Source organism: Lithobates pipiens, unplaced genomic scaffold (genome assembly GCF_037356315.1).
Source record: "Lithobates pipiens isolate NorthernLeopardFrog02 unplaced genomic scaffold, aLitPip1_a1.2 Scaffold_27, whole genome shotgun sequence".
NCBI classification, from domain to species: Eukaryota; Metazoa; Chordata; class Amphibia; order Anura; family Ranidae; genus Lithobates; species Lithobates pipiens.
In genome coordinates this window covers 110221417-110243648 of record NW_027507788.1, presented here as the reverse complement: position 1 = coordinate 110243648, position 22232 = coordinate 110221417, and the positions used below count along the sequence as shown (strand labels likewise).

The 22232-nt window shown below is 40.5% G+C and overlaps 1 protein-coding gene across 2 annotated transcripts in view; it reads left to right on the top strand.

Annotated features, from left to right (window-relative positions):
- Positions 1–5290: 5290 nt before the first annotated feature.
- Positions 5291–22232, top strand: part of GRIK4 (glutamate ionotropic receptor kainate type subunit 4) — a 799826-nt gene continuing 782884 nt past the window's right edge. Inside the window, exon 1 of one of the 2 annotated variants that reach the window (XR_013263204.1) lies at positions 5291–5682. The gene's annotated coding sequence lies outside the window, so the exon portion shown is untranslated. The remainder of the gene's footprint in view (positions 5683–22232) is intronic. The other variant, XM_077457367.1, reaches the window with a different exon arrangement.

Below are 22232 nucleotides of genomic sequence, written 5' to 3'. Positions count from 1 at the left end.
TTTATTTTTACTAGTAATGGAGTGCGACATTATGGCGGACACATTGGACACATTTTTGGGACCATTGGCATTTATACAGCGATCGGTGCTATAAAAATGCACTGATTACTGTAAAAATGTCACTGGCAGGGAAGGGGTTAACACTAGGGGCGATCAAGGGATCAGGGGTTCCCTGCTATGTGTTTCTAACTGAAGAGCCAAAGATTTCCAGCTTTGCTCTACATGATTCAGAATTTGCCTCAGTGTACTGCCTCCTAACTAATCCCACCCCCCCACCACTGCCACTGACCCCACCAATCCTCCAGCACTGCCACTGATCACCCCCCTCAGTATTGCCATTGTTCCCAGGAGTCCTAGGATCACTAGGAGTTTTCTGTCTATTGATGGGTTTCCTCACCTCACCAGTCCATGATGTGCAGGCAGTAAGGAGATGATGTGCTGCAACCTTTAGCAACCAATGAGTGAGCAGCAATGATGTGTACTAACCTCTTGCAACCAATCATTGAGTGGTAAGGATATGCAGTAACCTCTAACAACCAATCAATGATCAGTAATAATGTGCGGTAACCTCTAGAAGCCAATTAGTGAGGGGTAAGGATGTCCAGTAGCTTCTAGCAACCAATAACTGAACAGTATTGATGTACAGTAATCTCTAGCAACCAATTAACAAGCAGAAGTCATGTGAGGTAACCTCCAGCAACTAATCAGTGAGCCACAATATCTACTGTAACCTCTAACAGCCAGTCAGTGAGCGGCACTGATACACTGTAACCTCTGGCAACCAATCACAATCGTTGCCTGATCTGATTCAGTATATTGATTTTGAGTCTAGCTGCTATTTACTGGATGTCTCAGGTGGAGAGCAAAATTGCATGGGGGGGTCACAAGAAATTGTTTGCCCAGGGTCCAATCAATATTAAAGATGGCCCTGCTGTGCAATTGTCAATCAAAGTACAACAGTGCTGAAAGTTGATAATTGGCCTGGGCAGGAAGGGAGTAAAAGTGCCCAGTATTGAAGTTGTTAAAGAACACATGCCTGGCACAGATCTGATGGAATACTGTATTCCTAAATTAAAATATCATTTAGAATTAGAATTACTGAATTGCACTGAAGTGGAAACTGTTGTATGTGAGGAAGCTCAGCCTAGACATGAAGAGGGAACACTTTGCCAAGAGAGTAATGTGCCCCCAGCTTAGTTTAATGTGTGAAAATACCATTCCAGTTTTCATATACAGATTAGTAGCATGTCGATTCTGCTGATGATCTTTAGGGCCTGTTCACACCATCAGTGCAAAGAAACACTAGGTGCATACTAACACATGGTATAGAATTTATAAATATTTTCCTGATGTTTTAACCTATTTGGCCATCCAAAACACAAATACCTCTAACAGGCACATCTGAATGTTTAGTGAGCATTTTCATAATCCACAGTTGGAGAAAATTATTAAATATGCTAGAAAAATGCTGGATTCTGGAGATTTGAATACACCGTTAATTAGAGCTTCCTAGTGAGAACAGCTTCTACTTAGAATAATGCACATTTCTCCATGTTCTTGAGTAGGAGATAAAATGTTTAGGGAACTGTACATAGTCTAATTTTTGTATTAAAGAGAAACTTCATATCAGCATTACAATTCATTCACACAATAGCATTTCAAGAACGTGTGGAAAACCATGTGGTTTTTCACACATTTATGAAAATCACAAAAATCAATTTAGTAGGGGCAATTAGCTGGCTGACCACTAGATGGCTATGCTCCTATTATAGTATGGAAAAAGGCAAAGCAATAGCTCCCCTTAGAGAAGTCCTTCCTTAGTGATGGAATGGGGATAGGGTAACCACTTAACTCAGATTGCACCGGACATTTATGCATTTTACAGGTCTGTCCCAGGCACCCTCATTCCAGGACAATATAGTGTCCTGGAATGAAACTGACACAGCCACCCTAACAACGAGCCAATGATGGAATCTCTCACTCTGCTGCCCAGTGCATTCTGCTCCCTGAATGGGCAAAGCTCCTGCTCCTTTTTGTATTGATACATATCCCCCAGAGCAGTAACCATTCCCCCATACCCTATTTATGGCCAATTACTTGAATATAAGCCTTCAAAATGGGCACTTTTGATTTTTACTGTTCAGCTCCCATAGACTTCAATGGGGTTTACCATTCAGGGTTAGAACTTTTCGGTTCGCAGCAAAACTCCCAAAAAGGAGGGTGTTCGGCCCATCTCTACTGTAGAGCGCTAGGAGAAAGTGACATCACTTCCTCCTAGTGCTCTATGATAGAGATAGCCACGCAGGGGGTAAACCTCCTGCACCACCTGTCTAAACTGGTGTGCACTGTTTTCTTTTGTTTTCCCACAAGTTGGAAAAATAAAATAAAAAAAATCATCTTTTTTTTGGGAGGGGGATCCCTGAATGGCAGTTTGGAAATGTGGTCACCCTAAATTGGGGTAGTCAGTGCCCATGTAAAATCCAGAATGGGAGGAGCCTTAAGCAGATGTGTCATGGGAGCCAGGTTGGAACCCTCTGAAGTGAGTACTAATGACCCTGGAAGAAAGAGAGTAACTTTAGGGAATGTGCCCAGCTAGACAGAGCTATGGAGTGAGACATAGACAGAGAAATTGGTATACTACAGATAGTGCCTTTTTAATATTGGCTAACAGAGCAGGATGTTTCAGCTTGTTAATCTCTGTGTGAATAGAGTAGAATGCTACTGAGCTTGTATACACGGAAGGTGTGCCAAAAGGTTCTATCCGTATGTTAATATGATATTAAGTGTCACTACCAGAAGAACATCAGTAAAGTGCAGAAAGCTTACTTCTTTTGTAGACATTTGTTTCTTCATGAATATAGAGGTTTATGGCTGGGAATGTCCTGGGCGGGCCTATGGCCAGGAGCACAATATGGGTAAGGCTTCTATCTACCAGCACTGTCACTGTCCTTACGAAGAAGAAGTGGGCTGGCAACTGGTCAAGTTTGGGGCCAACACACAGCCAATTGTGGTCCCCCTGGTGTAGTTGGCAGGATAGGACACACCCTTGTGCCAGGTGCCAAGATCTGTCATTTGATCGGCGTTGAAAGGAGGTGTTTCGCTGCACTGGGTGCATCCGTCAGTCGTTGTTTGTAGCAGCTGTGTGCACATACAGCCTGAACGCTGCACTGATGTGAGCATGGTGAAACTGTGCTAAAACAATCTCCACCTTGATGATACAGGAGTCTGGGCACTTCCCAGGGGGATCTCTGTGGTATGGCATCCCAAGACATTGGCGTTCTTGGTAGTGGAGTGCGCTATCTGTGGAGAGCTGACCCTGACGATGACATTTTGGGCACACTGCCGGGTCTGCTGAGCCTTCCTCTACAAGGTGCTTCCACTGAGAATGGAGCCATGCAATCTGCAGGAGATCTACCTCGGAGCAGAGGTGGTACAGAGGAGATACAGTCCTTCTTTGTAGCCATTGGGAAGCTGGCCACTTGGGATCTCCAGACCTTGTGTGGAGGAGGGTGAACAAACTGCACTGGGGTTCCCCAATCAGCATGAATGATGAGAGCTCAACCAGAGCCAACAGAGTCAAGCTCCATAGAGGAGCCAGAGGAGATCCTCAAGCGTGTTCAAGGAGGAACAAGTATAAAGCAGTAATCAAGAAGATTTGTAATTTATAATGTCGCCATTGGACTTGGGCTCTTTGGGTCCAGAACCACCAGAAGTCCCCACACAGGATGAAGCTCAAGTTTCTGCATTGTCAATGAGTGACCCGGTGAGAGCTCCAATGGATGTCGTGGCTAAACAAGCAAATCTTTGTTGTGAAGAATCTTCAATCTATGTTAAAATAGTCAAGCCTTTGACTAGTTCCATTGACACATTTTTATCTTTACTTGGTGCACCATGTCCAGGAGCTGTGTGGAGTCCAAGTCCCCTATGTTTCAGTGCCTTTATTTCAACTACTGGATGCAGGGTGTCTGAAGATCTATGAAACTGCTGTATGGGAACATTTGGGAGTTTGTGTCACTGCGGTTTTGGGAAGGAAATTCTTTGCTTGCTCATGAGTTGGGGAATTATTTTCTAGATTGGTATCAAGCACGCCACATCTACATGGATAATGTAGTGGTGGTTCAGCCTTACAAGGGCATATGCATATTTTCTGCATGGAATGCAGGTTTCTGCTAGCAGAACTAGCAGAATATCCTATGTAAAATATATGTCCAAGTTATTTTTTTTGTTTGTTTAGCAAATAATAAAAAAAAACTAATTCTAGTTGTGTGAAAAAAAAATGCTAAAAAATTCATATGGGTGTGATGTTGCATGACCGCTAAATTGTGATTCAAAGTGTGACAGCACTGAAAGCTGAGATTTGGCTTGGGCAGAAAAGAAGTGAAAGTGCCCAGCAGGCAAGTGGTTAACTAAACCTATTTGATTTTAGTTGACTAAGGCCCCTTTCACATCGCTCCGCTGATCCCCACTGAGCGGGTGGATGACAAGTTTGCCTCCGCTTACTGTGCAGAGCAGAGACAGACCCAGTCTCACTCTCCTCTATGGGGAAATTGGATGGAAATGGACCACCTGTCTGGTTTCATCCAATCATATCTGATCCGATAGACGGATAGAAAATAGGACAACCATCTGTCTGGATTTGGCAGACAAGATTGGATAGCGGCGGATGTCAGCGGACATGTCACAGCTGACAACCACTGCATCATAGGGAAGACTGCAAGGTCCGATCAGGTCCGCCTGAAAAACTGAGAGACGGGCCTGATTGAACAGCCCATTTGAAAGGGCCCTATATGGAAATTGGAATTGATTTTCGTCAAATGACCGTGGCGGAAATATTTTCATCGATGAAATGAACACTGCAGGAAGTATAGCCAGGGCATTCTTCAGGTTTAATCATAGCAGTCATTTGTTTTTATCTATAGATGCCACGTATCTGCATAGGCAGTTTATTGGTAAAGGTGAAGTACGCCCGTTTATATGAGGCCTTAGATGTGGACATACCTATACGCTGCATGTATCTAAACGCGGTGGTGAAGACGACCGACATTGTTACTGAACCCAATTTGGTGCAGGTGACCTCCTGTAATGGTGGGTATGGGATGTTTCCTAATATTGTCCTATGTGGACCTTGGTGACCCCAGGTATGTCCCCCTCCTCTCACCTTCTAACAGACCCAAGTGGTGTCTGTCTGCCTCTAATACCCAAACTCCTCTCCCATAATACTAATCACCTTCCATCGCTGCCATGGCAGTCCGCTCTACCTGAGGACCTCTCTCTCCTCTCCCCTGACGTCATTCTCCTTTTTTCCATCATGTCCCTATGTCACTTGTTCAGTAAGTAGCCATCCCCCTCCTCTCCTCAGTCCCTTCTTTCACCTAATCCCTCCTTTCTTCTTCACAGAGCCCCCCTTTTCCCTCCCTCTCTCTCCATGTCAGTGCAGGCTGTCGGCGGATAGCCGGAGAAGAAGGCGCCTCTGTGTGTGTGACTGACTGGCTGCACCGGGCAGATGCTGCGTGTGCTGCATGAGGGAGGACGGGGGAGCGGGGACATGACGGTGTGCGGCGGACAATGAGGATGGAAGAGAAGGAGAGGGAAGACACGGACTGTGCCCCCGGCTCCTCCGTCTATTAGAAAGAGGGAACCTTCTACTAGGTGCCCGAGGACACAGGCACCTACCGACACAAGGTAATAATCAGACACCTACCTCTCCGCCGGGGCCTCCCACACTACAACAGCCGCCCTGCTCCCCAAATTAGTGAGGGGGGAGTCATTGAAGGAACATTCTGGTAGAAGATGTGTATAGTATATGGGGGGGGGGGGGGGGGGTACATCCTCCATGTGGAGGCATTGGTGTGTACAACATGTGTACATGACTGGGCACCATGGAATGTTCTATCATTGCTGCCCTTCAAAGGGTTAAAGTGTCCACTTTGTGTGGCAGAGGGAGCCCTGTATATGACTGGCACTGAGAGCTTCCCAAAAATCCCTACACTTATCCCTATAGGATCCATCAGTGCCAGTCCTGGGGATGGGAGACAGTGGAGGCTGAGCTGTAATTACTGGATTGGTGTTGTGCAGCAGACAGGGTGGGCCAAATGTTAATCTGTTGTGTTCTCATATTGCAGGGGTAAGGCTGCTACTCATCCATTGCCCAACTTTAGGATTATCACCAAATTCTATCTATCTATCTATCTATCTATCTATCTATCTATCTATCTATCTATCTATCTATCTATCTATCTATCACACCAGTGTCCATATATGGATTACCTAACTGTAATAATGGCAAATTCAGGATTAAACAAAAAAACAAACTAATATCTATCTATCTATCTATCTATCTATCTATCTATCTATCTATCTATCTATCTATCTATCTATCTATCTATCACACCAGTATCCATATATGATCACCTAACTGTAAGAAATGGTGAATTCAGGATTTAAAAAAATAAAATCTATCTATCTATCTATCTATCTATCTATCTATCTATCTATCTATCTATCTATCTATCTATCTATCTATCTATCTATCTATCTATCTATCCATCTATCCCTCTATCTATCTATCTATCTATCTATCTATCTATCTATCTATCTATCTATCTATCTATCTATCTCTCTATCTATCACATTGGTGTCCATATATGATTATCTAACTGTAATGTTTGCCAAGTCCAGGATTAAACAAAATTTTTTTTTAATATATATAAAACATTCTATCTATCACACCACTGTCTATATATGATTACCTAACTGTAATATTGACAAATTCAGGATTAAACAAAAACATTATCTATCTATCTATCTATCTATCTATCTATCTATCTATCTATCTATCTATATATATATATATATATATATATATATATATATATATATTTTATATCTATCTCACTTGTGTCCAAATATAATTACCTAACTGTAATATTGGTAAACTCAGATTTAAAAAAAAAATATATATATATATATTATATTTTATATATATATATATATATATATATATATATATATATATATATATATATATATATTTTATATCTGAACGCACCAATATTATAGTTAGAGTAAAAAAAAAAGAATGGTGTATATAAAAAAATATATGTGACCTCATATATTTTTTAACATAACTGTAATATTGGAGAGCTCAGATAAAAAATATTTTTATATATAGATATATATATCTATATATAATATGCGGTCCATATCTACCCACATTAGTGGTTTTATATAAATACACATATTTTTATTTTAATCTAACTATTGGGGAGTTAAGATTGAAAAGGTGTATATATATATATATATATATATATATATATATATATATATATATATATATATATATAAAAGATATATATATATATATATATATAGGTGATAATATATATAATTGTATATATATATATATATTGCAACATATGTAATTCAGCATATATTTTGAAAAAGAATCGCCGCTTAAACCTATCCAGTGTATGTGATTAACATGTATAACTCATGTACAACTCAGTATATAATTACCTACCTGTAGTATTGGTGAATTCAGATTACATATATACGCGCACACCTATACGTTGATATGTAATGTATGTAGGTACACACAATTTTTGCGGGTAGGGCCCCAGCCCGGCTGTGAACAGAGGTGACAAGATACAGATGCAGCGGAAGTTTGTTATTCATACTAATTTTATGCAAAATAATCTAAACACAAAATTGCAGCATGAATATGAATGCTTGTAATAAGCATATTTGAAATAAAATAAAGGATGCTCATAGACAGGCAGATTGTAATAGACTTAGATGGCTGTTCTGTCTATTCTCCATTGCTGTCCCAGCGGAGACTCAATCCTCTTGTGTTGGGTGAAGTGGATGCACCACCTGCATGGTGAAATTTGGCTCCGTTGTCTCTATAGAAAAAGGAGCCATTGGTGCTTAGTTGCGGAGAAATATTCCAATGTGTTGGGAAAAATTCTGTGTGATTATGAGAATTAAGTACTCATTATTGCCCTCTAGAGTTCCTCATGGCCCATGACCAGATTGTTTACCAATCGTAGCAAGTAATGCTCGAGTCAGATCACTTGCAATTATCAGGCTGTGCATGATTATGATTGCCTTAAAGCGATCCTGTCACCTCTCTCCAGCTGTTCCCTGAAATACCTCTCCACCAGATGGCAAGTTAAATCTTTTCTGTCTTTATCAGCTCCTGGTTATCCACCACATCCAGATACATTCGTTAGCTTGCTCCCTGTTAGAGTCTTGGTTCTTCCCACTGGTTTGCTGTAGTGACATAGCAGACGGAGGGAGGAATGACGGCTCCCAGCGAGGGACATGCTATTTGACACACCCAGAAGTGTCGGAAAGAAGCAGTGCCCGAAGCTGATAGAGACAGAGAAGAATTAACTTGCTTACTGCTAAAAATAAGTATTCATCATCTTGTATAGCAGGGGGCAGCTAGCTGTATTTTCTTATAGAAGTGTCAAGGTTGCATCAAAACAAAGGGTCTGCTCATTCTTTGAATCCCTCCCATAGAAAAAAACGAAATCACACATGACAAAAAAAAAAAAAACGGCGTATTTGGTGAAAATTGAAAAGTATATCCACCTTACCCCCAGGTTCTGACTGTGGCTCCTAGCTGAGGGTGATGTAACAGGCTTTCTGGCAAGATCCTAGGAAAGTGATTATATGGTTTACTAATACAGGACAAAAGCAACAGATTCACTTCAGTACTCACCTTTCCTTTGTTCCATAGCAATCAATTTGGCCCCGGGGGGAAATAAGAAAATACAAGAGCATGTGACCCCTTCTTCCCACCTGACAGCACTGGTGCTTGCTGTTTGAGTATTCAGGCATCCAAAACTGACACACGGGGAGGTAAAGAGGCAGGGCTGTCATTAAATGAGGCAAAGTGTGCTAACTCTTTAATAAAGAGAAGTGATTGTATATCATTCATTTGTTTTATAGAATATTGTAAAAAAAAAAAAAAAAAATGGTTTACTAGTCCTTACTAGTCCCTGTGGGTTGCATACAACAGCTTTGCTGTTTGCACTGTATGTGAAATTGGCTACAATTACACAGCCAGTTTTGTAAATTATGTGTATGGGAGAGAAATGTGCTAATCTGATTATACATTTCTCACATTTGCTAAAAAATAAGCCAAAGCAAATAGAATGAAAATAGCCATAAATATTTCATGCACAGCACATTTTATCCCTGGCTCCAGTGATTCTCTGAATCAATGTTTTTTTTTTTTTGGAAGTTTTGTGCAGAAACTGATGGATTTCCGATAAAGATGCTATGAATTTGACATAATTACATATACAAACCAATCCCAAAAAGGCAAAGATTACAGATATGATATCTCTTTGTTCTCCATTGTCAGTACAGGGCAAAGACAGGGCTTTGTATCACAGCATGTGCTATGATAGAGATACACTAGTGTGCATGTTTGCTGAAGGAGAAACCATTATTTCAGCAGGTGCATATTATGCAAGATTTTATAATTTCTTCCAGGGAATCTGAAAGGAATAACCGCTGTATCCAAATGTGTTATGCACAAATCTGTTTAGAGGACCTTAAACTATATAAATGCATTGTGTTGTTTATTAGATTGGAATATATTTGAATGTGGGTTTTTAATGTTGATTTTTAATAAATATTGGAGTGTAGACATTATACAGGAAATCACTGTTTTATTTGTTAAAAATACTTAAGGCAAAACTCTAATGAAAAATAACAAGATTGCAATATTCACCTTCAATCCAGAAATTTCCCCCGCAGTACTTTTTTTATGGTAAGCACAATTTAATCCACTTCTGCTGAGCTCTTGTTGATCTGGACCTGCCCCAACCTGTGAATGGACAGTGAAAAGAGAAGCAGCACAGTATTGAGCTCATATTTCTGATACTCTGCTTTCTCCTGCTGCCTGTATTGCACATGAAGTAAATGGGTCCTTAAACTGCTTCTTCCTCTCACATTCCAGTCTTGCTGTATATGGACCTGCAAGAGGCCGATGCCAGGTCAAATTCCAGTACTTGCACTGCTTGCATTTAAAAAATTCAGTGATTTATTAATGAGTAAACAATTTTTTTATTTTTTTTATTTAAAGCACCCCTGATATTTTTTTTTACTAAACAGTGGTTTGCACATATTGACTCTGCCATTTCCTCTTTTATTTGGAGTGGCTCCCATCCCTGCATCTCCTGGGTGGACCTACAAGCTCCAGTAACAAAAGGCAGAGTGTCACATTCCACATTGTTTCCAATACTCTCCAGCCTTCTCGCTTGCATGACTGGTGGTTATCACCAAATGATGATGCTGAAGTATAAGTGACATTGGGTACATGGGTTCTTATGAGCCACAACATCATTTTCCACTGAGAACCACCGCTAGTACTTGCAAGGAAGGGTTACCAATATAAATTTCTGCTTTGGCTTTGCATAAAAATCTCTGGTTTTTGGACATGTCCTAAAATAGGTTTTGCCACATCTTCTTTGTGGTACAACCAAAGAATGGGGGAACTGTATGCCCATCTTGATATGGCATGGTGGGCCAGAGAGTTTGATAGAAATTTTATTGTGCCATGGCCCGAGATCGTATTTGGGTCTCCTACAGTGACTCTTCCAGTTATTAACTTAGAAAAGTTGTTGCATGATCATATACAATCTAAAGGGGTTACTATAGCCTTTTGCAGACAGTGGGACCTCAACCGTTTCATGATTGTTACCAAACATGGGTTTCATACATTTCTAACTTATCCGATTATGCTGGGGCTGGAGATAACTTGGTTCCCTGACGTTTTAAGCATGACAACATGTGCCAACATCTTATAGACATGTTAAAGAATTCAGAGCTTTTAGTCCTCATTGTATGGTCTTATGAATAAACATTTTGAATTCATTGCCCTTAAAACCCCTGAGCCATTCTTACTTAATATTCTGTTACAATATGTTCCTCTTAAATTCTCTAGCATTATGTTTCAGCTGATACTGTTTTATGCCCCAAAAGTGATTCTACTGCATTGGAGAGACCCAAACCCACTCCACGTTAATATGGTAATTAAACTTGCGAATGATAACCAAATACAAACCTATTCAGTGGGTGCCCCTAAAAGTTGAATGAAATAAGGAACCCATGGCTGGGGAAAAACTAATGCTGTGTTTTAGATGGACATGTTATCTATTATGCTGTTTCCTTGGTGGCACTGAAGAGGACGACAGTAAATGTGTGTGAATAGGTGTCTGTATTGTTATTGCTGTTGCTGATACAGCTTTGGCACTGACAGTACCAGTTCAGTGCTTGCTTATTATTTCTACGAAATCAAAAATAAACACCTTTATATCTCCCTTATATCTCCGTTCAACTTTTTTAATAGTATCCCAATCTGTCTTTATACTAGCCCCCGTAACACCTTGTACATCTGACTAGAAGAGATAGACGATGTACTGTAGCTAATCAGATATTACTGCAGTGCACGCTTTTGTGAAACTAACAAATAAAGTTTACTGATTGGAGAAGGAGCAGAGAGATGACCTCATCAGTGGAATTCCTTAACTCTCTATACACAGTGGAGAAAATAAACCATTCAGGGCTTTGCATAGTGTCTGTCAGAGGTGCCTGGATTAGGTTTGACTACCTAAGCATGCAGGTAAATGTAGAATGATCTTTGTTGGCAAGACTAACTATGTCTTTGACCTATATGGATTAACTGCATTTATTAAAGGCTCTGTGTAACAGTGAAATGGTGCAGAATCATTTCTTCATTTCTACTCACTCATGACGTATTGGATTGTGGCCAAGAATTCCTTCACTGATTGATAGCAGTGGTGAGAGCCCCTCGAATGTATATCTATACACTGCCTAACCCCAGGACTGGCAGTAATCCTTCAGCTTCTAAGTGGAAGCAGGCGGAGGCACAGGTGTGCAACTATCTGATTTCCTTTGATTACAAATGCATGAATTAGAAAACGAGATGAACAGAATTATAATTTTTTTTGCTGCTAAGACAGTTCACGTAAAACTGTATGCATTTAATTTTCAGTTAAAGAATGACTGCAGCATTTACCTAACTGTTCAGTATAACCTCCATTCATCACATAAGCATACAGTATATAGACCTCAGATGTAGATTATACATGATAACGCTGCTTACAGCTTGCCTGCTATTGTGCTGTGTTTTATAACTTTGTGTCACCTCTGGTCCCTGCTGCCTGCTAAGGACACACACACTCCTTCCTTAAAGAAGCAAAAACAAAAGACAATACATTCATAAAGAACAGTATTGTGCTGCACAAATGTACAATGCATTCTGCTTGCTATGGGACTCCAAAGCAAGCATAAAACCATTGATAATAAAAAAAGGTGCAGGGTCACATGACCGATCAAAACTGTGCAGCATTAAATAGAGAGAACACCGTGGGATTATGTAGACTCAGCACAATGACCTGCATTTTATGATGGCTGGAATAACATGGCGGCATCTGCTCTTCACTATAAGTGACCTCTAGTGTTCAAAAATGTTTGGTTTTATCAAAGCTCCATTATATTGATTTGAAAGATAACTGTACGTTTTGAATAGTACTGCCTTAACCACCCCCCCCCCCCCCCAGAAGATTTACCCGGAGAGCCTGGGAAAGCAGCGGGAGTATTTAGTCACTTCTGGTTTCACTGGTTGTAAACAAACCACTAGTAGTTTGTAAAAAGCATCAGATCATACTGATCTTGCAATGATCTGAAGCTTTTAATGGCAAGAACGACATCTGGGGTCTATTTAGTCGCTAGGATTGCTTTCACAATAAAAACAATATCGGCATGATGCCTGCAGCTGCAGGCATCATTCCAGTATAACCACTCAAAGTCAAGCAACGTACCAGAACATCGTCTGGCGTTAAGTGGTTAAACAATATGCAGATCACTCTAAGGGTCTACTATGTATGTTGGGGGACCTTTGGAGGGTCTGTGTTCTGTTTTTTTCACAACAAGAGTGAAGTCTTCCCAAAATATTTAAATAATATGTAATAATGGGATAGTAGTGACATGTGGCCATATTTAGGCAATGATGTAATACCTCTGATTCCCGCCCATTCGCTTATGTAATCAGGGATTCATGTAAGTGAATGGACCAGGTGACATCACTGGTTGGTAAGGACACGGCAGGTGACCTGCTGCTTCCTTAGCATCCATTGACAGCCTGATGGTATCATGTTTGTCCATGGCAAATGCCCCCAATGTTTGGCATTCAGAAGAACATCTGAACACTTAGCTCATCCGTACTCCTTACAGGTTCAGGAAGTTATTAATAATTGCAAAAAAACGCTAAGTTTCACACAAAACACGTTCGGCTATGTTTGTGCATTTTTTTTATTTGTTTTGGAAAGAGTGGAGGAAAGTTAAAATTTCTGCCTGTGACCCTAGTTGGAGACAGTTTCCTTCATTTTTTGACCCTGTGACTCCTGGACAAGAAATGGGAGAAAGACACAGGCAGCAGGAGTTTTAGTCCTTACTCATTCTACTGAAAAAAAATATCTTCCTACTTGAGGCCGGGTTCACACGTACCACAAACATTCCGACATTGGGAGCTCATGGCACGTGACATGTGAAAATCAATGTTTCCCTATGGGGGCCATCTTACAGTAACTGGTCCGACACAAGTTGGTCCAACTGAAAATGCTCCTTGCACTACATTGGTCTGACTTTGATCCTACTTCAGCCCATTAAATATCACTGAAGTCGGATCAAAGTCGGATTGCCATCTTGACTGATCCGACTTTGGCATGCGACTTGTGCTCTGATGATCTTGAAGGGGATCTCCACGGCAAGTAAAAAAAAAACAAAAAAACATGGGTTCCCCCTCCAAGAGCAGACCAGGCCCTTCGGTTTGGTATGGATTTTAAGGGGAACCCCCATGCCGAAAAAACGGCATGGAGCCCCCCTCAAAATCCATACCAGACCCTTATCCAAGCAAACAGCCTGGCAGGTTAGGAAAGGGGGTGGGGACGAGCAAGCCCCCCCTCCTGAACCGTACCAGGCCACATGCCCTCAACATGGGGGGTGCTATGGGGCGGGGGGGCCCCAAAGTCCCTTGTCTCCATGTTGATGAGGACAAGGACCTCTTCCCGACAACCCTGGCCATTGGGGGCTTATAGAAATCTGGATGCAGTATAGTCAGTGTTTATCTGGCGCTCCAGATGGAGTAATCCTTAGGGGTATAGTATGTGGCTGTAATAGCTGGATGGTGATGTATCCATAGAAAGGGGTATTAAGGGTTGAAAAGGAAGGCAGCCATCCTTCAGAGTATGTCCAGAACTCTGCAAGACATGTAAGGAAAAAACAGGGAGGGGGAGGCGCCGACCTGAGTGTAGTATTAAAATGATGACTTTAATATGATAAGATTAAAAACACCTACAAGATGATAGAAGATGCATGCTCGTCAAAGTAAAGTGCAGTCCTGGCATTCCACATGGCTCTGTAGGTCCCACCGCTTTTTCGGATAGCTGGGAAGGATTGAGCAGCTGGCTGGAATGGATCACAATGTTTCTCCAGGAGAAAAGGAACCAAGAAGCTCCACACTGACCAGCATGGACCATGGAACAGGAAGTGATGTCACTGGCATCTGATTGGACCTAGGCAGGGCTGAAATCTTGTCAATCAGGGCTGCAGTGGTGAAAGGCTACACGCTCAGAGCTGGCTGCTCCTTCTATTGGCCTGCTGCCCTCCAGCTATATATACACAATGAAGAGCATGTGGGTGTGGCCGTGGAACTAGAACTTCCAGCAGACCAATAAGTATGTGATGAGCACAGTGTACCAAGACATTTTTTGACTGAACATCAAAAGTCCACTGAAGGCCTGAAGTTGTGGGTCATAGAGGCCATCACTGGAAGTCTGCCTGCTGTGGAGCGGTTCAAACAACTCTGCCAGTGGGAGACTTCTGCATATGTTCCCTAAATTCCCTCTCACCAGGGGGACTCAATGAGGAGTTAGAGGCATACACCTTGTTATAACAGATCACACGCCCATTTCTGGTTTGTTCCCCCCCCCTTCCTCCCTTCCCGTTACCCCTGTCTCTCCCCCCCCCCCACAAACAGGTCTGTCTCTGCTCTACCGGTCAGGAGTGCCGGGGGTTTCCCCTAAAGATTCATACCAAACACAGTGCCTGGTATTGTTGTGGATCAAAGTCGGATCCCTGTTCATTGAAATTGGACAAATGTCGGACTTCAAGTTGCAGGGCAAAGTTGGATCCAAAGTGATACCACTGTCGTGTCGTAGCAGTGTTAACCCGGCCTGAGAGACTTTTCTTCACTTTCCTGATAGGGAGTGTGTGGAAAGATCCCTTGTAGGGACACAGTCAGTCATAAAAACCTGATAGAGACTCCAACCCTTCCTTGCATTATCCAAAGGAAAAATAAAAAGTTATGCCTGGTGTTGGGCTTTGTGAAATATTTCTGAAAGCGGACAATTTATTGGTATCCTTATCTCACTGCAAAAGGTTTCAGATAATTTAACGACATATATTTTTGTATGTGGAATGGCCTATATCTCACAAGAACTCACTTCTGCACTGTTTGAGCATCATCTTGCAAGATTTGGGCTACTTAACATTCCCTGGAATCTCTTTGGAAGAATAGTGACATTGACTCACACAGTACAGAAGTAGGGGAACGTATATTTAATAACTGACTAACAGACTAGAAAATAATATGGGAACAGAAGTAGGAGTTATTGCCCATAGTGATATGTCCGGTTTCACATTTAATTCTCCTACAAAATAAAACCTGGAATCTTCACACTCTGGTTTACATCTTTTTTCTCATTTCCTTCCTCCATCTTATTTATAAACAGACCCCTTGAGATCACACATAATGATAATGTCACTAAAATAACTTTTTTATACTCTTGACATGGACATAAACATGCACAGTTGTGTCTTTGAAGCGTGTTCCCTCAGAAGGTCTACTCTAGCCAAGGGTCCTTGTAGCTCAGTCATCATCCTTTCCCGTTAAAGTGACACATGTCTGACAGGGATCATGTAATGTCACATGCTATTTCTTGGTAGTGCACCATTGTTCTTTCACATACCACAAGCGATGCTTTCTTATAGTTAGGCATTGGGAGGTCTTAGGAAAAAAATAAAACATTTATGTTCTTATTTTCAGAAAAATATGTACATGTTATAATTTCATACTGTCTAATTCCAATGGTATTTTTATTGTAAAGATACGTATTACACATATCCTTTTTGTTAGGTAATATTTTCTTTCAAATTTTATGCATTGGGGTTGATCACTCAAGCAGAGACTGATAATAAATATGGTTAATCTGTTTTTACTTTGCATACCTAATCATGCAAGATAATTTAAAAATAAAAACACGATTTTTGCTAGCCCATGATTGGATGGGTGATTCAATTCAATTCAAACTGGCTCTATTCTTTTAGTACATCAACCTTTTGTTTAGGTTGCTATATTATTTTTGTGTAGGGTTACTCCTCCAAAATCATGGTTGAATAATACATTGGGTTTTAATATATCGTTTTTCCCACCTGAACTTAGATACTAAAGTATTTCCGGCAAGGTTTCCCTTGGTGGAAGTGAGTCCCTCTAAAATGAACATTGCTGGTTGGTAGACTCAGGAACTTAAGGGCAGGGGTTTCAGCCCTGGAATCCTTGGGGTATATAGCTGGTTGGTACATCTAAAACCTTAAAAAAAAAATGTGGTGGACTGGTCTTTTAAAGGAAAATTAAGGAAAATAATTAAAGGAAAAAAAGTTTTTACCCTGAATTTTATATACTGTTATGTGAAAAAGTAAGCAGATGTTGACTCTTTCAACATATTCAAACAGGTAAACATTAGATCATGTTTCTAACAGTGTCTACAGGTAAAGGTGATATTCTTGAACAAATGACACATAAACGTAAAATTCTGTATTCACTTAATAATCGAAATGAGCAAAAACACACGTCATATGGGAAATATAAGTAAAACACCCTACATCTGCCATTACTTCAAATCCATGAAATTAGTATTGAGTATTCTGGATTAGGTGCCAGTGATTATAAACTATTTACATAGTAGGCAGGTGGGACCTGTATTATTTAAACCTCAGATATCTAGGGTGTGAAATTCTCTTTGCTACTAATATGGGTGCTGTCAAAAAAAGAGATTATAGTGTAGGAAGTATATGTAAATATTTATTAATTAAAAAATGTATGAATGCACTCAGAAACATGATGAAAGAGAGAGCATGTAGTATGGTATACTGGTATACAGGTCTGCTCTGAGGCTCAGGAATGCTTTACCAGGCTTAATGGGACATACAAATGTTGCACTTGCCAAACAAAAAGGATTAAATATACAGTGAAGATACTAATCTAATGCATAGTGTAAAATAAAAAATATATTGGGTCACTCTTCCCAGGTGAATGTGCAATAAATAGGAGAAAAGTTGCTGTCGTCACCTGGGGGTAAACCTCCACAGTGAATCACTCTTAAGTGGAGGGTGCTGATTAGTGTGGTTGTTCCCACACAAAGATAAATGTTATGATGGGTTTTCTCACATTGTTTTTGAGACAGATTTATATAAAATAAAGATCCCTAATGGTGATGCTGATTGCAAGCTGGCGTGTCAGCCTGCAATATAAAGTGAATGTACTTAGTGTGATAGTGGGTGTTCACACCCAATCAATGATTGTGATCAGATTTTTATCCTAGACAATGTTTCTCAGCAACTATATCATGAGCTAGCAACATAAATTGATTGTGTCCATATCGTTAGTGAACAAAAAAAATATATAATAAGTGCATTAACACATTCTATTATAAGGAATTTTCCATGGGAAAAAAAACCAAAACATATAAAAATGACGGTTGGTATAAGTTTAGGCTTCTAGTAGTGCAAAACCTGACCAGGTTTAAAGTGACTTGTGCTTGCCCAAAATTAACTTATGCCTATGTAACAGTTTAGGTGACTTCCGTGCTCCCCTACAGTTCCCCACTCACCAGATCCCTGCACCCCTTCAGGGGTAAAATGCATACAGTAAGTGTTTGTGGCAGTCCTCAGGGCATTCACCTCCTCCTTAGTTCCACACGTAAGGGGATATCCAGATCCTTGTACTCCTCCGGGGATAAGTCATTCCCGATAGGTTAGGTTATAGTAGTTACCTTCTCCGTGGTGAACCACAGATTACCCTCATGGACAAAAAAGATGGGTACTTTGTAGTGTAAATCCCAATGGTTTTATTAAATTTTAAATCTAAAGTTTAAAAACAACCACTTGACGCAGTAAAGTGTAAAAACTAACACAGCTTGATTGCAATACAGGAACTTTGAAACTGGCGTGCGTTCCACTAGCGGGAGCTCCGTAACCGGAAATGACGTGAGTGCGTACCCTGCCTTGTGCGTTTCATCATAGAGCGTCATCTGAGGTGGTGCCATCTTGGTGTACCTCACATGAGTTATAGTGAGCGGTCTTGCAGGGTCCACCCCCCATAGGCGGGTTAACAAATCGGGATATTTAGTGGCCATGTGTGTTTTATACAACCCGTGTTTGATTATCTTGTACATCCCACACAAAGCTCCACAGATATCAAAGAGGACCATTCTGCCATAACTCCTCAAATAATCGAATCTACTTTCAGGAGTTATGGCGGAATGGTCCTCTCCGGTATCTGTGGAGATTTGTGTGGGATGGACAAGTTAATCAGACACAGGGGTTGTATAAAACACACATGGTTGCAGAGCTCCGGCTAGTGGAACGCATATCAGTTTCAAAGCTCCTGTATTACAATCAAGCTGTGTTAGTTTATACACTTGAATGCATCAAGTGGTTGTTTTTTTTTTTTTTTTTATTGATTTCCAAAAAGAAAAACATATTAATATACAGATATTGGAGACCTACAGGCTCCATAGCAATGTTGTCATACCTATTATGATTTTTGCAACTGTAATTTTTTCTTATAAACCTTTGTTAATACATAAAACTGACAGTATCATCCTTCACACTTATATACCGTTCTTCTTCAGTCGAAATTAGACATATTGTCATTCAATTGTATATCAACTTTCGTAACTTGTGGATACTGAATGAGGGTTAACAATAGAATTTTTAGGGTACGGCCACTTTAGGTATTGTAGGTAATTTGTGGTATCTATTTAATTATTAACTAATCGACTAATCAATAATTAATAATCACTTGCAAGTTCTATAAGGTATGTACCGAGTTGTCTAGATATGCCTATAATACCGTAAAGGGAACTATTCAATCGTCCTAAAGATTAGGATCTCTCTTTCTATTTTGTTTTGTGTTTTCCATAGAATTTTTTCCACAATGACCAGTGCTTTGCAAATCTATATTGACTACCTTCTTTAAAAGCTATGGATTTCTCATATGCATCTCCTCATCAATTAGACTCAATACTTCTCCTATTGATGGGGAAGTCGTGGACTTCAACTTACGTGCAATTGCCAACTGTGCTGCGTTTAAAATGTGCATTACTAACGTGCGGCAGGGAGGACGATATCCATATCAATGCTTAATAGTGCTTCTTCAGCTTTAAGCTTATTGAGAATTCCTCTTAATTTTGCAATCAATCTTGCTATTACTGCCCAAAAGCTACTTAGCCACTTTCAGACCGGACAATTTTGCCGGCTTAAGACCAGACCACTTTTTGCGATTCGGCACTGCGTCGCTTTAACTGACAATTGTGTGGTCATGCGACATGGCTCCCAAACAAAATTGACGTCCTTTTTTTTCCCCCACAAATAGAGCTTTCTTTTGGAGGTATTTGATCACCCCTGCGGTTTTTATTTTTTGCGCTATATACAAAAAAAGAGCGTCGATTTTGAAAAAAATTCATTATTTTTTACTTTTTGCTATAATAAATATCCCCCAAAAATATATAAAAATAATTTTTTTTCCTCAGTTTAGGCCGATACGTATTCTTTTACATATTTTTGTTAAAAAAATCGAAATAAGCGATTATTGATTGGTTTGCGCAAAATTTATAGCGTTTACAAAATAGGGGATAGTTTTATGGCATTTTTATAATTTTTTTCTTTTTACTAGTAATGGCGGCGATCATCAATTTTTATTGTGACTGCGACATTATGACAGACAATCTGACATTTTTGACACATTTTTGGGACTATTGTCTTTTATACAGCAATCAGTGCTATACAAATGCACTAATTCCTGTGTAAATGACACTGGCAGTGAAGGGGTTAACCAGGGGGTGGCAGTGTAGGGGTGAGGTGTGTCCTAAGGGCATGTTACTAACTGTGGGGGGCGTGGCTGTGTGTTAGTGAACACTGATCTCTACTCCAATAACAGTGTTGCTAGGCAGAACGGGGAGATGCTGTTTACTTCCGCATCTCCCCGTTCAGCCTCCCCGTGAGACGATCTTGGGTATGCCCGTGGCGATCGGGTCCGCGGGACCTGCGACCGGACTCACGGGGGTCCCGACCAGCACGCACGCACGCCGCTGGTGACGTGCACGCGATGGCTTGGTGGCAATTTTAAATGGACATACGTGTACGCCAATTTGCCTGTCCGTGCCATTCTGCTGACGTACATCGTCATGTGCCGGTCAGGAAACAGTTAAAGATGCGCAAAACCAGAGCATGTGAGCTGGGTTGCCCACCTGTCCACATTCCCGCCATCATAGGTTGGGGGTATTCTATATAAATTTTGCTAGTATATATGGTGTTTTGTACCATCTCAAATGTATCTCTTGGACAATTTCCCTAAAGTTGGAGCATTTGGTGTGGGTATAGTTAGATTTTATCTCTTGGATCCATTGATCTTGGGATATCATTATGTTTAAATGTGTTTCCCATTTGAGAAGTTGTTTTGGGGTTTCAAATTGCAATTTGCTGTGTAGTAGGTTGTAAATCTCTGTTATTCCTTTTTTGGGTATGGAGGTGGGATTCCACATTTTCCAAATAGACTCTGGGATTGAAACATATTATTTTTTATTAGTGGCTAAGATGCTAGAAACTCTGGCATAAGTCATAAATTCTGTTACAGGTAAGGAATTTTTAGAATTTAGCTCTGAGAACGGTTTAATATGTTCTCAATTTAACAAGTCAGAGATATTTTTAATGCCATATTTCACCCAGTGTAGTAATTTTAGGTCTGGGGTTAGAAATGAGAGTGCTGTTACTGGGTTGGGCACATTTGTATGTTTAAGGTGGGTATTTTTATTGTGTACAAAATATTCCCACTCGTGTAGGGTAGCTGCTATAGTTGGGTGCTGCCTGTATTGTGTCTAATTAGCTAGGGTTGTGGAGAGTAATAGATCTTGTTCTACCTGAGCTTGTTTTGCTTCACACCAGTGTTTCAGTTTGGGGGAGTTGAACCAGAATTTAAGTTGGTCCAAAATTGCTGCTATGTGATAATCTTTAATGTCTGGGACTCCCATACCCCCTATTTTCCTTTGTTTGGCAAGAATGTTGTGTGGACATCTAGCTTTTTGTCCTTCCCAAATAAACCTGGATAAGGATTGTTGCATAATTTTGTAGAATGAGGTTGGAATTTGGATTGGGAGTGCTCTGAAATAATATAGCAGTTTGGGGAGCAGAAGCATTTTGTAGACTGCTAGTCTGCCCGACCAAGAGAGATACAATTTCTTGAGCCTGTTCATTTTCTGTACGAAACTAGTTAGCAGAGGTTCAAAATAGTTTTTTATATAATTGTGAGAGAGGGTTGGTCAATATGATACCTAAATACTGAATAGAGCCATCTGCCCATGGGTATTGTAGTACATTTTGGATCTGGGCTTTCATCCCAGGGTCTACTGCTATGCTTATGCTGGATTTAGATGCATTTACCTTATAGTTGGAAAAAGCATTAAACATTTCCAGTACTTCATGGACTGCCTTAAGAGAAAGAGCCAGATTGGAAAGCCACAGAATAACATCATCTGCAAATAGCGTTATGGTGTGTAATTCCTTCCCTAAGAAAATTCCCTCAATTTGGAGATGGGTTCTAATTTCATGAGGGCGAAGATCAGGGGTGACAAAGGGCACCCCTATCTTGTCACATTTGTGATGGAGAATTGTTCGGAGAATAAGCCTTCGGTGAACACATGTGCAGAATGATTGGAGTACAAAGCTGTTATGGCTGAGTAAATTTGGCCTGTGAATCCAAATTTTGAAAGAATCTTTGAGAGGTAGCCCCAGTGGATCCTGTTAAAGGCCTTCTCATCATCCAATGACAAGAGAATGGAAGGCTGGTTGTTGTCTGC